Genomic DNA, 19,472 nt, shown 5'->3' on the forward strand with positions numbered 1-19,472 from the left:
CGCAAGTTGGATGAGCTTTTACGCTCGATGTGCGATTATCCATCATCATCACCACCACCTTCATCACCTCCGAGGACATAATCACATGGGTATGGGCACTCCCCTTGGCAACTGCCAAGCTTGGGGGAGGTGCCCTGGTATCGTATCACCATCACACTCCTATCTTTACCGTTTTACTTAGTTTGATTCTTTTGGTAATATCTTGATCTAGTAGAATAAAGTTTTGGTATGAATTAGTTTTGAGTTTTGTTTGTGATCCCTCTATATAATCGAGTCTGTGAGCTATATAATAAAGATTAGTGTTGAGTCAAGGGCTTTGCTTTCTTGCTATGATCTTGAGAAAATAGAAAGAATAAAAGAGTTCATATTGATCTTATGGATAGTAATGACTTCACACATAAAGAGTATGAGGCCTAAAAGTTGTTGAGAGTTGACAAACATAGTTTTGGTCATTGTTGCAATTAATAGGAAGTAATAAAGAAATAGAGGTTCTCACATATAAATATACTATCTTGGACATCTTTTATGATTGTGAGCACTCATTAAGTATGACATGCTAAAGAGTTGATGTTGGACAAGGAACACAACGTAATGGGTTATGTTTTCTCACATCTTAGTTAAAGTATATTGTCATGGATCGTCCAACATGTCGAGCTTGCCTTTCCCCCTCATGCTAGCCAAATTCCTTGCACCAAGTAGAGATACTACTCGTGCTTCCAAATATCCTCAAACCCAGTTTTACCATGAGAGTCCACCATACCTACCTATGGATTGAGTAAGATCCTTCAAGTAAGTTGCCATGTTGCAAGAAATAAAAATTGCTCTCTAAATATGGATGACTTATTAGTGCGGAGAAAATAAGCTTTATACGATCGTGTGATATGGAAGTAATAAAAGCGACGAACTGCATAATAAAGGTTCATATCACAAGTGGCAATATAAAGTGACGTTCTTTTGCATTAAGATTCTGTGCATCCAACCCTAAAAGCACATGACAACCTCTACTTCCCTTTGCGAAGGGCCTATCTTTTACTTTATGCAAGAGTCAAGGTGATTTTCACCTTTCCCTTTTACATTTTATCCTTTGGCAAGCACTTCGTGTTGGAAAGATCCTGATATATATATATATATATATATATATATATATATATATATATATATATATATATATATATATATATATATATATATATATCCAATTGGATGTAAGTTAGCATGAACTATTATTGTTGACATCACCCAAAGGTGAATACGTTGGGAGGCAACACTATAAGCCCCTATCTTTCTCTATGTCCGATTAAAACTCCAGAACCATAAGTATTGCGTGAGTGTTAGCAATTGTAGAAGACTATATGATAGTTGAGCATTTGGACTTGCTGAAAAGCTCTATTCTTGACTCTTTCCGATGTTATGATAAATTGCAATTGCTTCAATGACTGAGATTATAGTTTGTTAGTTCTCAATGAAGTTTCTGAACCATACTTGACATTGTGAATAGATTGTTACTTGAGCGTGGTGGCTTGCAGGACTAGTAGAAGCTTTCGCTACACGCTATCCCTCCCGCACGAGGTGGACGGACATGCAGCAGTGGATTTGATACTGTAGAAGTAGGAGTAACATCATTGTTCGTCTTCTCGAAGAGGTGAAGAGCCAAGCGCAACCCGAACATGTGATGTGTCCATTTTGCACCATGCTTTTATATCGATATTTATTGCATTATGGGCTGTTATTACACGTTATGTCACAGTACTTATGGCTATTCTCTCTTATTTTACAAGGTTTATCATGAAGAGGGAGAATACCGGCAGCCGGGATTCTGGGCTGGAAAAGGAGCAAATATTGGAAACCTATTCTGCACACCTCCAAAAGTCCTGAAACTCCATGAAAGTCATTTTTTGAATTATTAAGAATTATTGAGCGAAGAAAGTACCAGAGGGGGCCCACACCCTGACCATGAGGGTGGGGGGAGCGCCCACCCCTGTTGGGCGCGCCCCCTGCCTCGTGGGCCTCCTGGTGGCCTTCCGGTGCCCATCTTCTACTATATGAAGTCTCTTACCCTGGAAAAAATCATAAGCAAGCTTACGGGACGAAACTCCACCGCCACGAGGCGGAACCTTGGCGGAACCAATCTAGGGCTCCAGCGGAGCTGTTTTGCCGGGGAAACTTCCCTCCGGGAGGGGGAAATCATCATCATCATCATGATCACCAACGATCCTATCATCGGGAGGGGGTCAATCTCCATCAACATCTTCACCAGCACCATCTCCTCTCAAACCCTAGTTCATCTCTTGTATCCAATCTTGTATCAAAACCACAAATTGGTACCTGTGGGTTGCTAATAGTGTTGATTATTCCTTGTGGTTGATGCTAATTGGTTTATTTGGTGGAAGATCATATGTTCAGATCCTTAATGCATATTAATACCCCTCTGATTATGAACATGAATATGCTTTGTGAGTAGTTACGTTTGTTCCTGAGGACATGGGTGAAGTCTTGCTATTAGTAGTCATGTGAATTTGGTATTCGTTTGATATTTTGATGAGATGTATGTTGTCTCTCCTCTAGTGGTGTTATGTGAACGTCGACTACATGACACTTCACCATTATTTGGGCCTAGAGGAAGGCAATGGGAAGTAATAAGTAGATGATGGGTTGCTAGAGTGACAGAAGCTTAAACCCTAATTTATGCGTTGCTTCATAAGGGGCTGATTTGGATCCACTAGTTTCATGCTATGGTTAGGTTTACCTTAATACTTATTTTGTAGTTGCGGATGCTTGCAATAGGGGTTAATCAGAAGTGGGACACTTGTCCAAGAAAGGGCAGCACCCAAGCACCGATCTACCCACATATCATATTATCAAAGTAACGAACGCGAATCATATGAGCGTGATGAAAACTAGCGTGACGATAATTCCCATGTGTCCTCGGGAGCGCTTTTCTCATTATAAGAAATTGTCCAGGCTTGTCCTTTGCTACAAAAAGGATTGGGCCATCTTGCTGCACTTTATTTACTTTCATTGCTTATTACCCGTTACAAGTTATCCTATCACAAAACTATCTGTTACCTACAATTTCAGTGCTTCCAGAGAATACCTTACTGAAAACCGCTTGTCATTTCCTTCTACTCCTCGTTGGGTTTGACACTCTTACTTATCGAAAGGACTATGATAGATCCCCTATACTTGTGGGTCATCAACATGGTAGTTGCGAATGCTCGTGTAGTGCGGTGCCTTGGAGCACGCATATAGCCAGGCTCTTGCATGAGACAAAATTGCTATTTGAGCCCACTACTGTAGTAGTACTAGTACTCCTACTTGCTAGTCCCTCCGTCTAGGTGAGTAAGTCATCTTATAGGTTATGCACCATGACCAAGGAGGAGGGGAAAAGGAGAGACCTTAATGTTTATTTGCTAATTAATAGCATTGCATGCAATGAACTAGCCACTGCATGTCGTGTTTGGTAGTCTCAAGTCATTGAAAGCATGCACACCTCCAGTGGCGGAGGCAGAAATAATTTTCATGTGTGGCGGAGTTTGTCGAGAGAAAAACCATGTATAATACACCAATATAAGAGCTCAATAAAGTACTAAATTCAGAACGAGTAGACAAGAGGTCACAAGGAGTCAGTCGTAATGTGCAGACATGCAATCAACCCACAAGCTCGATCCACCAGCTTCCAGGTCAAAGTAGGAGACATGGCTCAGATTAAAACTTAGAAAATTGTATTGTGCTAATACAATATGTACGTATTTGCAGTAGAGTCTAGGTATGGCGTGCGCCAAACCTCGCCAGATTGCTGGCTTCGCCACTGCACACCTCTCATCTCTTATTGGTTGATATGTCAAGAAACAAGAAACAAGGTAGAAGTTAGTGCACCGTGCCTAAGTGTTTTGGGATTATTTATTTTTCGTAAGATGACTTACACACCTAGACGGAGGGAGTAGTGTAGCCCTGTAAACCGGAAAGGAGTATTTGCCTTTCTAGAGATTTCAACAAGTGACTAGACTACACCGCGTGCAGTACTCCCTCCCTTCCGGTTTATAGGGCTCAAATCGCAAATCTCATGTACCAAGGCATTTTGTGATTGAGGAATGTATCTCATACTTTACAAAACTACCCTAATTAAACTCATGCATTAATTACGTAGTTCTCTCATTTTCCTCTCCACCTTGGTCGCGGTGCACAATATTGAGCACTCCTATATGACTAGCCGCTCTATCTACATGCGGGACATCGAAGCATCCGGGCCTGCGTGCCATCCACCAAATCACAGCGACGTGCTACAGTCGAGACTCACAAGTCACCCCGGTGTGGCCGTCATGACCCGTCATATCACAAAACCCACACCTTTACCAGCAGTGATAAAGCGGCCTCGAAGTTGGACTGGACGAAGCAACCATCATTTCACTGGAACGCTCGTTGAAGCCCTTTCTCCCCTTTCTTAAAAAAAATCTCACTCTAGGCTACTCACTTTTGCCATTATTCTTCTATACCAACGAAGGAAAGGTGGGCGAATCAGTGATGCTGCTATATTTTCATTCCAAGAATCTTCTTTTTGTGAAGCATCGACCGACTCTCACAGCCTATTCTTTTTCTGTTTTCATTGCGATTGTGGTTTCCTTTCGATTGCTTTTTGTTTGTCAGTTCATTGATGGATCCTGGAGCACTAGGCAAAGAGTTGTCGGCGGACAACCCACTGGAGACAGCGATCTCCAGGAAGCAAGCACCGACCAACAAGTTGACCATGTTGGCGGGCCAACCCATGGAGACGAAGAACTCCAAGAAACAAGCACTGGCCAAAGAGTTGATGACGTTGGCGGACGAACTCCTCAAAGAAAGTTGGAAGAACAGCAAGGGCCTCACCGTGCCTACCCCAGAAACTCTGATGGCCACCTATGCGAGGCTCAAGGCTGAGTTTGAGGAGATAGTCGCCGTTGAGAAGCAGTATTCCCCTGGCAAGGTGATGGCCCCCATCGAGGACAAGGAGATGGCCCCAGGAGGGATGAGATCCCTCGATGAGCTGCACAAGGTTAAAAATAATGGCTTATTACCATAGTTGTGGTTTTTCAAATTTTTGCAATGTGCTTGCTAATATGTTAGGGTTGTGCAGGTGCCGGTGGACGTCCTTGATGATTCCGATGTCGCGGCCCGTCCTGTGGACAACGCCCCAGAGATTGTTTTTGATGTCACGGTCCGTCCTGTTGGCATCGCCCCGGAGATCGATTCTGATGCCGTTGTCTATCCTATGGACATCACCCCAGAGATCGATACCAATGTCGCGGTCAGTCCTATGGACGTCGCCCCATAGATCGATTCCCATGCCGTTGTCCATGCTGTGGTCATTGCCCGAGAGATCGATGACAAGAAATAGTTGGCCGCGCTAATCCTTCAGGGTAGTTTGCATTGCCCTGTGTTTAATTACCACAACGATGCATGTTATCAAACCATCTTAGGGCTAGTGCACTGTCTTGTGTGGGCGGTACTTGCTACTTTTGTTTGATAGTGAATCATGCGAACCCTCTCCGAGTTATGGAAACAGATGTATCCTCACCAGCTTTTGATTTAATATATGGCATGCTTAGATGTAAGTTTGAACTGTTTATCATATCAGCAGGGCTTGTTTGATGATTCTTGGTGTTAGTAGGCTAGCTACTGTGCGAACTATATACTTGCAAAACACTCACCAAAGAGAAACGTTGGGGCTGATGAGCTCCTGGTACGCTTATACTTATCCATCGTCGATCGACCAATAGCCCAAGCTCCTAAAATTGTAGGCATAGCAATCGATCAGACAATAGTCAACACGGATACATTCAGGCCTCATTTGGTTCATAGGGTAGGAAAATCGTAGCAAAAGTACAGAGACGTACAACACAAAATCATAGCAGTTTAGAGACGTACTCCCTCCGTTCCAAAACAGATGACCTAGGTGGGCTAGTTTGGCCTAGTGGGTTTCAGTGATATGACGTGGTACAGTGTCGTCCAGTCTTTGCGTGTGGTAGCAGTATTGCGGGTACAATAAGTTTTCTTGAAGAAGCGGAATTCAACAAAGTCATGATGGTTCCTTCGTCCGAACAACTTACAGTGGGAAAGGTTGGGCCTGCAATACAATCGGGGTAGACCAGGATAATTTTGTGCATGGCAGGTGGACCAGGATGGTCGACGTCCCACATGTCGGCGAATGAAAGTATTCTTTCCAATATAGAGGACGAGCAACGAGTATTCATTGTTTATTTTTTATTAAAGCTATTGTCTCCACTGTTACAACGGAGGAGTGTGAAACATGGTAGCCCAGTGAACTTGGCATGTGCACCACTCCCTCCTTCCTCATGTAATGCTACCATACTGTTGACTATAAGGTTGGCTATAAGGTTACAACTTTTTCTCACTTTCTCTCTATCTATTTCCTCTCAAATGTTTTTTACCTTTCTTTTTTTAGACACAATTATTTTTTATGCCTCTTTTTTAGAATTATTTTTTTACACCTAGGAGCACGTGTAGAGACGGGCTCTTGCAGAGCCCACTCCTTGACTTTGTCAATGCCTCTCTCTCCTCCACATAAGCGGGCTTATAGCCCAATATTTTACTGGTACCACTTGCTATGCATGCATGCAGCAGGCAATGGGCGTCTGAGGGGCCAGGGCGGTCAGAGCGGGGTTGGAAGCGGTCCGGACTCCAGCATGGCCCACCTCACATTATCACCATATATTTCTTGGAATCCGTGCATGGCGGGCGGGCGATCTCTTCTCCCTCCCCTGTCTCTCTCTTCTCAGCCGACGCCCGCCGAGCGATTAGATTTCGGCTATCGACGGTTTATTCAATTGCAGTCTCTCATGTCAGTGAAATTGCAAGACAACGCGTGTCCCCTCTGGTGAGCGGCGTGCTAGCCGGACTGTCGGGGGTGCGACGCGTATGAGTCGTAAGTGTGCCGCCTTTTCCTTTAGAACTTGCAAAGTGTAACATTTTCACGTGATCGATCGATAGAAATCTAGAACAAAATGACAAGGGCGGTGCTTTCCCGCTCGTTAGGCGGGCTAGTTTGAGTGATATGACATGCTACAGTGCCGTCCACTTGCTCCATTTTTTATGTAAGCAAGAGTTTACACTCTTACGCGGTAGGAGTGCAAAACACCGCGGGTCTGATTTTGATCGAGGGATAACTGTTCCCTACCAAATAATGGAGCATCGTTAGAGATTATAGCATGATAGTTAGGGCATCTCCAGTGCTGGCCCACAAATTTACATTGGCATCTATCCGAGGACACTGATGGATGCCATCCGATGCTGCCCGCATACCTTTCGACAACTATATGAACTAACCGGACGAAATTCGTGTAACCAAAGCAAATTTCAAATTAATCGGATGAAATTCATTACATTTTGAAAACTTTTCCTACAAACTGGACGAAATTCATTACACATTTCGCACAAACCGTACTAAAACCTACTGTAAACCTAATCTAAACGATCGCCGGCGCCCAACCACCATGTCTGGCCATGAACCCTAGAAAGCCGGCCATTGCCTTTGCCTCCTCCTCATCCGCCTCGATAACCTCCTCCTCCGGAGCACAAGGTTCTTAAGATTTCCGCCTCCACGTCGCCGTCAAGCGGCTAATCGGCCGCCGATGTTTACCCCACCAAGCTTGGCGTCGACTGACTGGAGTAGCGGTGGCCTTCCTGGGACCAGAGCGGCAGCGACCTACCGTGTACTACTCTTCCTCGCTGCCGGCTTCGCCCGCGCCCGCGCGCCGGCTTTGTGGTCATGGCGGCGGAGGGCGGCCGGGGGGTGCCGGCGATCTCCTTCGTTTTCTCTCACGATAGTACGTTGAAGAGAGCTTTGGAGCGCACCCGGAGCGGAGCTGCCGATGTCCCTTGTCTGCTCCTGCGATAGTACGTCCAAGAGAGCTTCAGAGCACCAAGAGGCCATGGTTGGAGTGGTGCCGACAGAAGGAAGGGACCGGAGGAGAATGAGTGTGGGTCTTTGGCTATGGCTGGGAGCTGGGGCTCAAGTTAATATAGCGGGCGAATGGCAATGAGCCGCGGCAGACGGATGGACGGCTGATGCCGGAGTAGGTTCGTCGGGCGTGAATGCGGACGCTGCTTCAGTGACTTATGTCGGTGTCAAAACCGGCGGATCTCGGGTAGGGGGTCCCGAACTGTGCGTCTAAGGCTAATGGTAATAGGAGGCGGGGGACACGATGTTTACCCAGGTTCGGGCCCTCTCGATGGAGGTAATACCCTACTTCCTGCTTGATTGATCTTGATGATATGAGTATTACAAGAGTTGATCTACCACGAGATCGTAGAGGCTAAACCCTAGAATCTAGCCTATGATTATGATTGTATGTTCTCCTACGGACCAAACCCTCCGGTTTATATAGACACCGGAGGGGGCTAGGGTTACACAGAGTCGGTTACAGAGAAGGAGATCTACATATCTGAATTGCCAAGCTTGCCTTCCACGCAAAGGAGAGTCCCACCTGGACATGGGATGAAGTCTTCAATCTTGTATCTTGATAGTCCAACAGTCTGGCCAAAGTATATAGTCCGGCTGTCCGAGGACCCCCTAATCCAGGACTCCCTCCGTAGCCCCTGAACCAGGCTTCAATGAAGATGAGTCCGGCACGCAGATTGTCTTCGGCATTGCAAGGCGGGTTCCTTCTCCAAATACTCCATAGAAGATTTTGAACACAAGGATCGTGTTCGGCTCTGCAAAACAAATTCCACATACCACCGTAGAGAGCACAATATTCCACAAATCTAATCTGCTGATAACTTTTCATAGCATGACATCACGCCACGGCCCGATCATTATCCAAACCATTTTTCTCAACCAGCTACTGCACGTACTGCGAGGCGATTTCCTTGGCACGTCTTGTCGAAGCAGAGATCGTGTCCCCTTATCACGGGATTCTCATCAATACGGGTGTGGGTAACCCAACCGCGCCATCAATCGCGGCGCTTGGGGAATAAGCGATTTTACGGGCAAGTGGGGAGGCGCACAGTTTCTACCGCCTTTATAAAGAGATAAGGGTTCCTCTTTTTCACCCACGCCTTCTTCCTTCGCTCATCCATTCTCGCACGCTCGAGCTCCAGCGCCCAAGTTCTGATCTTCTCCGTAAAGCCATTCCAAACATGTCCGGAGCGGGAGGCAAGTGGATGGCCTCCTCCGTTACGGAGGAGGACATTACGAAGCTCCGGGAGGCCGAATACTTGGTCGCAGACATCGCGCACCGGCTCCCGGATGCAGGGCAGATCGTCCCTACTCTGGAACCCCACGAGAGGGTTGTGTTCCTTGCCCACTTCGTTCGCGGACTGGGATTTCCTCTCCACCCATTCGTCTGTGGGCTCATGTTTTACTATGGGCTAGATTTCCATGATCTGGCCCCCAATTTCATCCTCAACATCTCGGCGTTTATCGTCGTGTGCGAGGCCTTCCTTTGCATCAAGCCCCACTTTGGCCTATGGCTGAAGACCTTCAACGTGAAGACGAAGATAGTGGTCGGCCAGCAGGCGGAGTGCGGAGGCGCCATGGTGGGCAAGATGCCCAACGTTGTTTGGCTCGAAGGCTCCTATGTGGAGACCGTGAAGGGGTGGCAATCGGGGTGGTTCTACATCACCGAGCCATGCGACGCCAATTGGGCGGCGGCCCCGAATTCCGATCCGGCATCCCCATGCGGCTCACCTCCTAGAAAAAGAAGGGGTTAGCCTGGGGTGCGCCGGCAGAGCTGACCGAACTCCAGAACTGTGTCAAAAATATGATAAGCAAGAAGATCAAGCTTGTCAATGTGGTCCAGATCATGCTCTTCCGCCAGATCCTCCCATGTTAAAGACAAGCATTCAATATGTGGGAGTTCGATTCGACCAAACACGAGACGCTACGAGAGCTCTTCAACACGACGCACAAAGACGTCTGGAAGGTGCTGTTCAAGGCCGCCGAAGTACCTCCTCCCACTACCGAGGATCGCGGACTTAGCGCAAAGCGCCCCACCAATCAGGTAAGCTCTCTATTTCACAAGATATGCCTTTTCCCCAGTATATTCGTGGGAGGAATCTAAGCCTCCACATCAATTTAACAACACTGGGTGGCGACAGTGAAGCGGATCGACTATCCAGCTCCACTACCCGAAGATCCAGCAACGTTTCTCTTGACGAAGATGCTGTTTCCGGCGCCTTACGAGGTGCTGGAGAAAAAGGCCAAGAAGAAGGACACGGGGACCAGGAAAGGTCTCCGGCACAAGGTGGTGTCGGACTCATCGTCCGAAGACACCGAGGCGCACTCCTCCAACAAAAACGAGGAGGAGGAAGAGGAAACCCACCCCCCCCCCCAAACCGAGGGGGAGAGGAAAAGGAAGGCTGCCCAGTCTGGGGAGGCCGAAGGGCCCAAGAAGGGAAGGAACCTCCCTCCGGACCACTCCACAACAGCCGCCTACAGCGACGAGGAGTGGCTGCCCAGGGACAAGCCCCTGGCGAAGTCGTAAGTATCCGGATACCCTAATACTTCTGGCATGTTTTGCTTTATTGCTTCTTATCATGTTAAATATGATTGTGCAGTCCATCCAAAGCTCACATCAACTTATCCTCCTCGGATAGGTCTTTGAGCGCGTCGGTGACGAACATCGATTCACTCCCGACGGCCACCACCCCCCGACCCGCGGATGACATCGAGGTGTTGTCTTAGAGGATACCGGCCAGCGGGAGACAATTCTGGAGGCGCCCCAAGGCGAAATCTCCGACGTCGGGCACATGGGGGGGAAGACCCCCATGGATTCTGATGAGGGGGGCCACAGTAAGTTTGGCCCCTAGCCAGATACTGCGCCGGAACCTCCAGTGGTTCCGGATTCAGGCAGGCAGCCCCTTGCTAAGGGGGGCGAGCCGCCTGTGCCAATGACCTCTGTCCATCCAGAGGCATCGGACAACTTGCTGGAAGCGCTTCAGGGCACTTCCATTGATGAATAACACCGTACTCTTATGAGTATGGTGATAGCGAAGGTTCAGTCCACCAAAATCGGATTGACCGAAGCTTGCGCCAGCCTCCTAACAGGCTTTGAGGTAAGTAATTAAATTATGAGAAAATATCACATTATAGACAGTAGCCCCCGATGCTCTGTTTGGTGTTCGGAAAGAAAGGCTGAACAGAGGATCATATAACATCCCCAGGAGTCTAATCATATTACGTCTATGTGAATAAGCAGGCGTTGCTGCTGGCCGCTGCCACCCGTACTGCAGAGGTCTCCGGACTGAAGCGGGACCTGGGGCGGGCCAAGGAAGAGCTCGGCCTCGTGAAGAGGCAGCTCGAGGAGAACAAAGGTAAGCAATACCCCGTCCTTGTGTTATATAAAGGAAAGATTGTTGATGCTAATAGAAGCATCATGAATTTTAATAGGGGCCACGACCGAAGTGGCGGCCCTTAAAAAGGCGTTGTCCGAGGCCGAAGACAAAGCGGCCAAGGAGCACTCTGAGCGAGAGAAACAGGAGGCTCGGGTTGATGAGGTCCAGCAAGAGCTCCAGGACTTTGTCAAAAAATTCGAGTCCGTGGAGCGTGACTCCAAGACGCAACAGTTCGAGCTTGCGAAGGCCCTCCAGAGCATGCAAGACGCTAAGGCCGAAGCCCAAAAGGCCCTCCAGGAGATTCAGGCGGCCAAGAAGATAGCGGCGGGTAAGGCATTCATTATGCAAAGCAAGCATGTGAAGGAGACTTTCCTTTTACTTACCTGAATTCAGAGCTCTCTAGGAGCGTTTGCAGATCTGCCGCGCAGCATATCAGATGCCGTGGAGTTCTACCATGCCGAAGAAGGGAGCTTGACGGAGAAGTTGTTCTGGTCTCAATATACTGGGACCGAACATCTGATGCCCTTGAGCGACCAGCTGAAGCAACTGGTCGAACTGCACAAGGCGGCGGAATAGGCCATGAAGGACTTCATAGTCCGGCTGTGGCCTGGCGAGCCCCTGCCCAGCAGCTACTTCGGCCTTGTAAAGCGGATGGTGAATGCCTCTCTGCGGCTTGAAGTCATTAAGCAGTCCGTCTGCATTGAAGGTGCACGCAGGGCCTTGGCCCGTGCGAAAGTGCACTGGGCGAAGATGGACGCCGAGAAGCTGGTGACAGAGGGGCCGTTGAAGGGCAAGGAGCATCGTCGCCCCGAATAGTATTATGACAATGTCCTGAAGGGTGCCCGCCTTGTGGCCGATGAATGTGCTAAGGATGTAATATTTGAATGAATGTGCTCATGTCATCCTGTAATATGAAAACGAGTTCATGTGTGCTATGTAACGCTTGTTGATTTAAATATTACCTTCTGTGCGGCCGTTTATAAAGTCTGAGAGTTGGCCAGTCGTTGGCTTTTGCCCCCATGTAACTAGTACTGGGGTGTTCGGGATAAATCTAAACACTCTTTATCCAAATTTTTGGTCCTTTAAGGAGGTGTTTAGCGCAACGAACAAGGCAATCGAACTATACAACTTTATCACTCTCACTTAGCCATAGAAGTCCACAATTTTAAAATTTGGTGAAGCCCCTAGTATTCGGAAGGCTGAACTTGGGGCGCTATACACGCCTAAATCGGACAAGGCCGATTCCTCGCCCGAAGCAGAAAAAATCTTTAAGGATTTGAGACCTCTCGAACAGCGACCAGCTCTCGCCTCATCATGACAATCGGTTTTCGACTTTCTCTACTGAGGTGCTCATCCGGAAGAACCGGGACACAATCGCAGTAGTTCTCCCTGTGCTACCTTAGCCAATATAGCGGAACGTAAGGTACCAAAACATAGGAGCCGAGCAAACCCAACTATTGACCCAAGACATGATTCGGAGCTGATGCATATAATGCTATAAGTTCGGGGTGCCGCACTGTCGAAAGTGTTCGGACTTTTCTTGCCATGTTATGGGGTACACTGAAGCCCCTGGCAAACTGGACGTACCAAAGTGTACGGGTGCAATTTGTAATAAATAAACAGTAAAGGAAAAGGATAAAGAAATGTAATAGTAAGCTGATGATGTACATTAATTTCCATTGTTATTTGAATAATACGCCAAGGCGTATGTGTACAAGTAGTGCGATAAGTAGAGTAGGACTATTTAACATGTCCTAGCCAAGGGTAAGTTGCGTAGGGGTATATAAAACAGGTATAACGATCGTTATCAGAGACCACCTGGGGATTCCCTTATACGCCAAAGCTTCTTGTCTCCTTGGTGTGTCCGTCCCGCTATGGGTCCGATAGTTAGGCTCTCCCGAAGATAGGGACCTGAAAAGAAAAAGGTGTAAAGATACACGGATACTGGGCGGTTGAGCCGCATTGCAGATCGTGTCATAGCCATGCCTCCGCCTATGCCCATGGTATTTTGAGTGCATAATTATGTACGTGCGACACAAATTTCGCCGCTTGACTGGGACTAGGGCGGAGGCTTAATTGCTAGGAGAGCTCTAGATGTGCCGGGCGATCCTGTTGCAGGGTACTCCGAACTCGCTTGACGGTGTCCAGGGGCTTTATCGCCGGATTGGCGGTCTGCCCGAGAAGGCTGCTTTGTACTTCTGCTGCGAGGGCCGCAGTGTGCTCCTCCGTACGGAGCAAGCACTCTGTGTTTCCATTAACTGTTATAACCCCGCGAGGTCCTGTGATTTTGAGCTTGAGGTATGCATAATGCGGTACCGCATTGAATCTGGCAAATGCGGTTCGTCCGAGCAGTGCGTGATAGCCGCTGCGGAAGGGAACGATATCGAAGATTAACTCCTCGCTTCAGAAGTTGTCCGGAGATCCGAAGACCACTTCCAGTGTGATTGAGCCCGTGCAACAGGCCTCTACACCTGGTATGACACCTTTAAAGGTGGTTTTTGTGGGTTTGATCCTTGAGGGGTCGATGCCCATTTTGCACACTGTATCCTGATAGAGCAGGTTCAGGCTGCTGCCACCGTCCATAAGGACTCGTGTGAGATGGAATACATCAATGATGGGGTCAAGGACCAATGCAGCCTAACCGCCATGACAGATATTGGATGGATGGTCCCTGCAATCGAAAGTGATCGTACAAGAGGACCATGGGTTGAACTTTGGGGCGACTGGCTCCATCGCATAGACGTCCCTTAGTGCATGCTTCCGTTCCCGCTTGGGAATATGGGTTGCGTATATCATATTCACCGTTTTCACCTGGGGAGGAAATTTCTTCTGTCCTCCTGTGTTCGGCGGCCGGGGCTCCTCGTCATCATCGCTATGCAGCCCCTTTTACTTGTTTTCGGCATTTAACTTGCTGGCCTGTTTGAACACCCAACATTCTTTGTTGGTCTGGTTGGCTGGTTTATCGGGGGTGCCATGAATTTGACACGAGCGATCGAGTATGCGGTCCAAACTTGACGGGCCCGGATTGTTTCTTTTAAATGGCCTTTTTCGCTGACGGATTTAGAGCCACTGAATCTGGCATTGACTGCCATGTCTTCGGCGTTGTCGCCATTGTTGTGACGCTTGTGTCTGTTGTGTCGTGGCTTGCCGTTGCTATCTCTGGTATCTGAATTGTCAGTGTTTCTTGGTGCGATGTTGCTACGAGCCAGCCAGCTGTCCTCGCCCATGCAAAAGTGGGTCATGAGTGTCGTGAGGGCTGCCATGGACTTCGGCTTCTCTTGGCCGAGGTGTCGGACGAGCCATTCATCGCGGATGTTATGCTTAAAGGCCGCTAATGCTTCGGCATCCGGACAGTCGAAAATTTGGTTCTTTTTAGTTAGGAACCGAGTCCAGAATTTCCTGGCTGACTCTCCGGGCTATTGGGTTATGTGACTTAAGTCATCAGCGTCTGGTGGTCGCACGTAAGTGCCCTGGAAGTTGTCAAGGATGCGTCTTCCAGGTTCTCCCAACTGCCAATGGAGTTTGCTGGCAGGCTATTCAGCCAATGCCGAGCCGTTCCTTTGAGCTTAAGTGGAAGGTACTTGATGGCATGTAGATCATCGCCGCGGGCCATGTGAATGTGGAGAAGAAAATCTTCAATCCATACCGCGGGGTCTGTTGTGCCATCATATGATTCAATGTTCACAGGTTTAAACCCTTCTGGGAATTCATGATCCATTACTTCATCAGTGAAGCATAGGGGGTGTGCGGCGCCTCTATGCTGGGCTACATCATGACGTAGTTCAAATGAGTTTGGTCTGTTGTATTCGGCCCGGTCGGACTTGTGTTTAGTGTATCCGGCGTGACGGTCATCATCACACGTTGTGGCGCGCCCCCGTGATCCGCAGATCGATCTTGACTGTCCTGCTTTATTTTCCAATACGTCTTGCAGGTCCTGACTAGAGCCCCGGGCCTTTGTGTTTTTGCTTGTTTGGCGTTGGGGTGCGAGCTGGACTTCGGGCTGATACGCTGCTTTGTCTCTGCCACGAGGTGGCCGGTCAGCCGCATCATGCGCTAGTAGTGTAGGCTTTGATGCCTCCTCCTCTAGTTGAGGTAGCAACCTGCGCTTTGGGTAACTTTTGGTAGGGCGCTCAAGTCCGTATTCCTTGGCTGCCAGGACCTCAGTCCATCTATCAGTTAGCAGATCTTGATCAGCTTGAAGCTGATGCTGCTTTTTCTTCTGGCTTTTTGAAGTGACTATAAGCCAACGCTTGAAGCGCTCCTGCTCGACGGGATCCTCAGGCACGATGAATTCTTCGTCACCAAGGCTCACTTCGTCTTCGGAGAGGGGCATGTAATTGTCATCCTTTGATTCTCCATCTGGTGCCTGTTCCTTAGGGCTAGCTTGCCCATCCTCCCGTTCGGCCTGTTCGAAGCCTGGCTAGGCGGGATTGATTTTGTCTTCGGCACCATCCGGATTGCTATCGTCTCTTGTGCCGGTATTGCTATTCTTGCTTTGGTGGGGCTTAAAGCGGCACCGATGACGCCGGTGCTTAGATTGCTTCTCAAGGGGATTATCCTCCATTGCCTCACCGCCATTGCTTTCTTTAGGGGTGTCCACCATATATATATCATACGATGAGGTGGCTATCCAACGCCCTGTGGGTGGTGGTTCCTGTTCTTCTCCTACATCGTCGTCCATACCATCGATGTCTTCGGAGTTGAAGTCAAGCACGTCGGTTAAATCATCGACAGTGGCTATTAAGTGGGTGGTGGGTGGGGAACAAATTTCTTCGTCGTCCGCTTCCCATTCCAGCCGGACATAGTTCGGCCAAGAGTATTCTGACAAGGAGAGACACCTCAATGAATTTAGTACGTCGCCCAAGAGCGAGTGCTGAAAGATATCCGCGAAGGTAAACTCCATGATCGGTGCCCAATCAGATTCGATAGGCACGGATGCACGTGGTTCGGAGCCTGTAGCCGGAGACGAGTCCGAGGGTCCGATGACATCGGTCTCATAGGAGGTGAAGTCAGTGTTCGGCTCTATCGTTGCTGAGTGTGCGGCCTCCGTGGCAGGGTCCATCCACCCGTCCTCGGATGGCATGATCTGCTCCGGGTTGAAGGCCAGGGCGGCCGCAGGTGTGATCTCCTGAACACTGTCCGACGGCAGATCTAAGTCATGATCGTCGTGACTGTTCAGCGCACCTGGCATGGGCTCGAATCTGTCGAAGATCAAGTATCCGCGGATGTCGCCAGTGTAGTTTGAGCTTCCAAACCTGACCTGATGGCCAGGGGCGTAGCTATCGATCTGCTCCAGATGGCCAAGCGAGTTGGCTCGCAGTACGAAGCCGCCGAATATGAAGATCTGTCCAGGGAGGAAAACCTCACCCTAGACCGCATCATTGAAGATGATTGAAGGAGCCATCAAGCCTTATCGTGATGGCATAGTGGAACTCTCAATGAAAGCACCAATGTCGGTGTCAAAACCGGCAGATCTCGGGTAGGGGGTCCCGAACTGTGCGTCTAAGGCTAATGGTAACAGGAGGCAGGGGACACGTTGTTTACCCAGGTTCTGTCCCTCTCGATGGAGGTAATACCCTACTTCCTGCTTGATTGATCTTGATGATATGAGTATTACAAGAGTTGATCTACCACGAGATCATAGAGGCTAAACCCTAGAAGCTAGCCTATGATTATGATTGTATGTTCTCCTATGGACCAAACCCTTCGGTTTATATAGACATCAGAGGGGGCTAGGGTTACACAGAGTCGGTTACAGAGAAGGAGATCTACATATACGAATTGCCAAGCTTGCCTTCCATGCAAAGGAGAGTCCCACCCAGACACGGGATGAAGTCTCCAATCTTGTATCTTGATAGTCCAATAGTCCAGCCAAAGTATATAGTCCGGCTGTTCGAGGACCCCCTAATCCAGGACTCCCTCAACTTAACTGCAGATGTGTTGGGTTACTGACATGTGGGCCCAACGGGCATCTGGCCTGCATGTCAGTGACGCACCAACTACACCTTCAGTTAAGTCCGGTGAATGCAGCATTGACATTCTGGAGTGACGGTGACCGTTTCAGGCGTGAAGCGCACGCTGGCGATGGAAGGGGTTTCGGTAGGCCAGGGCGGTCAGACGCTGGCGTGGTGGTAAAGTGTGAACTCATGGATGACGAGCCTTTGAAGCATATGCGGCACGTATTGACAACCAGGCGTCCATGCAACCGCTCTTGTCGCCAGCTAGCCTTTGACGACCACCATTAGACACCACACGACCATGCATAACTTATGAATAATGGATGAATCGACCAGACACACACTCATGTGCAGTGGCACTGAGATCGGTCGCTCACGATAGTACATACTCTGTACCATAGTACCCTCTCTAGCTAGGTTTTTTTATAGATTGTCGTTGTGATGGACAATATACATGAGCAAGGAGCTCCGAGTATGACTATTGGTGTTGAGCCAGGTGAATACATACTCGGCGTTCGCGTAGGCCTCCATCAAACATCTAAACAGTAATGTCAGGCACCGCTGGGGCACGCAGGTGATGGGCTGGCCGTTTGCGTTGCGCCATGAGCAGGACTTTGATTTAGAGGGCAACATGCATGCATTAGCATGCTTTGATAGTGTGAGCGTGAGTGTCTGACGCAAAGTGTTTCATTTTCGTTTGGCTGCCGAGTGTGCGTTGCAGCGATGAGTCCATGGTTTGATTCCCCACATACGCACAATTTTGGTTTTTATTTCTTTCTCCATTGACAGGTAGGCCCGCGTAGATAGATAAAGAACACGAGCTGATGAGGCACATGCGGACTGTTTGACTGGTCAACCAGACAAATACGAAGCTATACGCTGAGCCACTGACCGTATAATCACCATATCTCATATACAATGATCAAAGTGAGCTATCAAGACAAGTTCGATGACCGCCAATGCATTTTACTCGGTAATAAATGACCAGGATTGAAGGGGAATCCAAATTTCCTTCGTCTTTTGTCCTTGAGCTCTTGACAAACCAATGCACTATACGGTTGTCCGGCCACTCCACCCAGAGCTCTCACCAAGAGTCGTTCATGCCACCGCGCCGCACACTAACCGGTAAGGAAGCGATGGCATCCCGCAGCGCCGAGTTCCTCGCTGCCCACGTCCGCACACAAAATGGTAGGGAAGCGATGGCATCCCGTCGTGCCGAGTTCATCACCGCTCGCGACCTCACACCTATGTGGGAGGAAGCTACCAAGGTCGAATTGGCGGTAGAGCAAGAGGCGGCCAAAGCCGCACAGAGGGAGCGGAAAAGTCAGAAAGCACTCAAGAAAAGAGAGGTCCGCTGCCGCAAGAAAGAAGAGGACGCACGCGCTGCTGCCGAGAGGCCGGTGGAGATCTAAGCACGGTAGGGTGTAGCCGACAAAGCCGGGAAGGAGAACAACGGCGCCTGGCCAGCATGTGATAAGTAGTAGTACTAGTAGTTAATGTCTGTGTCTGTGTCTGAGTACGAGCATGTACCAGTACTACTAGTTACTACTGTAGTTTTTAGAGCAAATTACCAGTACATTAGCCTAGACTAAATGGAAAAAATCCTATCCTATGCATCAAATGGCATCTCTTTCTCTATAGGAATTGAGATGCATGTCATCTCACTTCCTATTATTTTCATATTCCTATAAAATTCCTATCCTGTGAACTAAAGGAGGCCTTTGTTGGAGTAACAACTGTAGCTAGCAGTACTGCTGGTATAGTAGTTTTCTTCAAGAAGCAGAATTCAACGAAGTCATGATGGTTCCTTCGTCCGAGCAACTTCAAAGTGGGAAAGGTTGGGCCTATGATTTGACGACTCATTAGTCATTATTACTACGGCGCGACGACCGGGGTGACTCTCCCTTGCAGTTCTGCATGCATGGCAAGTGGATCTGGATGGTCGACGTCCCACATGTTGGTGAACGGAAGTATTCTTTCCGATATCAAGGGGCAAGGAAACCGCGTGGTATATTATCACTGCTGATTGGTTCTCAAAAAAATAGTATCACTGCTGATTTATAATTATTTTTTATTTCTAATGAATGCTAGTGTTTCAACTCTTACGACGAAGAGTGCCAAACACGGCACGTGCTGGATGTCCCACACGTCAACGAAAGGAATGGGACATGAACAGCATGGTAG

The sequence above is a fragment of the Triticum aestivum genome, chromosome 2B (genome assembly GCF_018294505.1).
Source record: "Triticum aestivum cultivar Chinese Spring chromosome 2B, IWGSC CS RefSeq v2.1, whole genome shotgun sequence".
Lineage (NCBI taxonomy): Eukaryota > Viridiplantae > Streptophyta > Magnoliopsida > Poales > Poaceae > Triticum > Triticum aestivum.